At 38.2% G+C, this 4,248-nt stretch overlaps 1 non-coding gene across 1 annotated transcript; it reads right to left on the bottom strand.

The window, feature by feature from the left end:
• Positions 1-1,070: 1,070 nt before the first annotated feature.
• On the bottom strand, positions 1,071-1,177 carry LOC125779086 (U6 spliceosomal RNA). Its single transcript, XR_007423108.1, has one exon. It is a non-coding gene; the product is annotated as a U6 spliceosomal RNA (small nuclear RNA).
• Between the last annotated feature and the right edge of the window lie 3,071 nt (positions 1,178-4,248).

Genomic DNA, 4,248 nt, shown 5'->3' with positions numbered 1-4,248 from the left:
AATGTAGTAATGGTTTTGCGATACCCAGTCCGAGAATTCCAGATTTTTTCTTTTTATCTTAATATGCCTGTACAAATCGCCCTTACCTAAAAAGTCGAGCATTAGAATAGGAGATCTGCTAACTTCTTTTTCGACAGTATGAGCTCGTTCGTTTCCTGAGATTCCCACATGGCCTGGGATCCACATAAGCTTGATTTTATTTCCAGCCGCAATCAGGGAGTTTCTGATTGATGAAATTATCTTGTGGGAATTTGCAGGTGATTGAATTGCCGCAATGCATGATTTACTGTCACTGCAAATCAAATATTTTTCTCTATTTTTTTTAGCATGCTCAACAGCAAGTTCAATAGCTAAGGCTTCGGCGGTGAATATTGTACACATCGGATCAAGGAGCCATTGGCATATTACGTCTCCATCTTTATCAACAACGGCCAACGAGGTGTGGTCTAATGTCTTAGATCCATCCGTAAAGATAAAACGCCAATTCGATGTACTATATTAATCGCGAATGTATGCAAACTTTGCTTGGTAGACTGCGTTAGGTGTAGATACTGGACTAATGGATCAAGGAGGAAATGTCTCAGAGCTCTTTTTGCTTCCGTAAAAAGATGTGAAATTGTCCCTGATATATTCAAGAGATCTGGATACTGCCGATGGTATTCTTAGTGGTCTTTTACGTGAATTTGTTCTCGTGAAGGTATTTGGTAATGCCATGTTTGTTCCGTCAAGTTTTTTCGCAAGAATGCTATATGTTGCATCGGCCACTCTACTAGAGATGCTCGGCAAGCCGGATTCAATAAGTAAAAACTTCGTTGGTGAAGTAGGGAATTCTTTAAGGCTCCGGCGGATTGCTGTATGATAAGGCACAGAGACTTTACGCATTTGGGATGTTGCGCCGTGTCCGTAGATAGGTAAGGCTTAGTCGAGTTTGGATAGCATTAGTGCTCTGACAACATTGATAAGAATGGCAGGGTGTATATGCTATGTTTACAAGTGAGATACTTAATAATATTTAGTCTATGTACAAGAAAATTTCTTATATAGTTGCAGTGATCTTTAAATAGATACTTAAAAATGTGGAACGCTTCACGATTTTGCGTGTCATCCTTGCGCAGGGGCCATGCTAATCTTCTCTGTATCGTTCCAATTTTAGTATATGTTCTGCCGAAGCAAGAACATTAGCGAATTTATTTGTTGTAGCTTTAGTGGTTTAGGAGATTTGTACAGACACACTTTTTCAAAAATTTAGCTCACAATTTCCCTGGCTACTGCGATCCCCTGTGCAAAATTATATCGCTTTATAAGTTTTAACAAACTCGTAATTCTTTTTTTTTTGTACTAGGAAACCTGCATACCAAATTTCATCAGAATATTTCAATTTTTACTCAAACTACAGCTTGCATGGACGGACGGATGGGCAGACAGACAGTCAAGCAGATTTCAACTTTTCTCGTCATCCTGATCAATTATATGTGTATATCCATATATCTATCTCACTTAGTTTTAGGTGATGCGTACAGCCGTGATCAAAAATATTATACTCTGCAGTAAAAGGTTGCAAGAGTATAAAAATCTGAATAAGTGGTTGTATGAAAAATTTGTAATTTGTGATATATTATAGTTATCCGATCTGCCCAATTCTAACAAATAATCAATAGGATACCCAAAAGACCTGAATATTTTGCAAAAACAACATCGACTAGAGATCGCACAAGAAATACTTGACAAAAGTAGGTGAGGAACCTATATTCATCAAAGTTGTTATTGACAACAAGACGTGGGCTTAAGAATGTGACGTCACAACTGTCCAACAAAATAACGTATGGCGCTCCAAAACTGAGCCGGTACCGAAAACAACACAAAAGTTGCTTAAGACACTAAAGGCCATCCCAGCCGAGACTTATGGCAAATGTATGGATTATTTTATTAAGCGTGGGCGTGCTCGCTTAAGAGTCTACACATACTTTGAAGAAATTATTAACATTCATATTGAAATACTTGAGGTTTCCAGTCCGCGATCAAATTTGATCAGATGTTATATTGAAATCATCATCAATCTGGTGAACTTCTACAAGGCATATTTCTTACCCAACCTTCTAAGACTTCTTTGAGCTTCTTGCACATAGTTTATCATGCGTTTTGAGTCGCATATCAATATAAATATCTACTCCTTTGTAATCCTCTTCAGCCGATAACAGTTAAATTAAACAAAGCTTCCAACTAATCTTGCTAAAAGTATAAGAATATGATGAATATGAATGGCTTGCCTTACTGCATTTTAAAAATGCTGCTAATACTGTTTATATAAAGTCTTATTTCAATATTTATGCATGTATGTATGTATAACCAATTTTCCATATAGGTTTACTTGTTTGTACTAGAAAGCAGTAGATAACACACTTTGTGCTCTACAGATGGCCGGACTTCCTGTTATTTTACACAGAATCACCCACAAACGATCCGCCTTTGTGCATCTGTCGTTTCCGCATTATGACATTGACGCAATTTTAAATATTAATGAAAACCAAATGGCACTCAACTCGCCTAGTTTTCTTTGGATTTGAAGCGATCAACTTCATTTGACAAATAAAAAAAGACACATTTCTCCCTTTTCTCCACTTTTTGCGTATTTCATAGACCTATAGATTGGCTAGGCAAGTCAAAAATGTAAGCGCTTTTATTAGCATTAATGTCAGCGCTTCGGTTGCCGCAACGAAATCCACTTCGCCCTTCCGCGGGGCTTTAAAAGTTTTCGCCACAATGAGAAAGTCTGCTTACGCGCTCGGATAACGCGACGGCAGCGGACACGAGCGCAAAATATTGCATTGGAGATTTTGCGGCGAAACTTTCGCTAGCTGGCGCGGTGGAGAGCTTGTACAACGTTGCAGTGGGAAGCTTGTGGGTCTGACGCTATCCAACAAATTAAGGAGAGACTGCATTGTTGTTGTGCTCTTTGCTCTATCTGGTAGTCATTTTTTCTGCTGTTAATGTTAATGTGTTTTGTTGCTGCTTTTTTGTTTTCCATATTATTGTTGCTTTATTTGTATTGCTTGTGTCATAAGCAAATCGACTTCAATGCCATCGAGACGCAATTGTTATGGATGGACGGAAGCACAGTTTGTGGCGCGCGGCTGCCGACTTTTCCCATTGGCGCTGCCACGCTATCTGCTCGTCTTCCCTCTCTCTCTCTCTCCCTCTCCCTCTCCCTCTCTCTTTCTCCCTCCCTCTCTCCCTCCATCCACTCGACCTCACTTACAGCTGTACGTGCTTCGCTTTTGCACTTTTGAATGTCGCGTAAATTTTTGGTGACTTGTGTTTTCAGAGATAACTTTTTGTTTGTGCTTTGTTGTTGTTATTGTTTGTGTTATCGTTTTGTTTTAATAGCGAAACTTTTTTGTGCGGCGCATCCGAAAATTATGTTTATTTTATGAAAATATAATGTCAATCGCTGTGGCAACGTGCTGCGAATTTCAACTTTACAACAAACACTCATAACAACAACAACAACAATAATAATAATAATAGCACGAACTAAGCACTGTCGGTAATGTAATGTTTGTTGTGAAATTTACAACATTATATTGCAGTTAATAAATATTGATGTTCTGGGCGGAAACGCCGCGAAAGTTTTCGAAGTGATTTGTGTTCTAGGCGCTTCGCGTGCAAAGCCCCAGCGATTTCAATTCAATGGAGGATATCCGCTAAGTAATAGAAAATTATTGTTTTACTGAATAATGCAGGCGCACACTCTTGATTACGGCATAATGTGGCCCTCAGCGGGTGATGCTTGGCTGTTTGAAATAATTGGCTCTACTCGGAAATGCTGTGCAGCGCCAGTTGATGGCGTGTGCGATTATGTAATATTATTGATGTGGTAATAAGCCTTTTGAAGGTTAATTAAAGTTGACATTTACCATGAAGGAGCAATTTAGTAGTCAATGCTAGAAAACGTGTTTGCGTGACTTTTGCATAAAAGCTAGGAAAATTTGTTAAAATATACCATATTGGATTAAAAATGCTGATATCCTCAGTGTTCAAGAAAAATCTTCGCCCAGATTTAATAAAATACATAACATCAAACAATTACAATCCTGCAGTGGAGTTTTTAATTTTTGTTCAAAATCATTCAAATATGTGCGCAAATGTGGGTAAGATGATAGAGTTTTAGTATCTCCACTGAAAGTCTCATATCAGTGAAAATTAGAAACTAAGAAGTACCGGTTTGCAAAATCATTATAGTTTTCACAT

The sequence above is a fragment of the Bactrocera dorsalis genome, chromosome 5, assembly GCF_023373825.1.
Source record: "Bactrocera dorsalis isolate Fly_Bdor chromosome 5, ASM2337382v1, whole genome shotgun sequence".
NCBI lineage: Eukaryota > Metazoa > Arthropoda > Insecta > Diptera > Tephritidae > Bactrocera > Bactrocera dorsalis.
The sequence above is the reverse complement of the archived record's forward strand: the minus strand, read 5'-3'. Positions and strand labels throughout refer to the sequence as shown.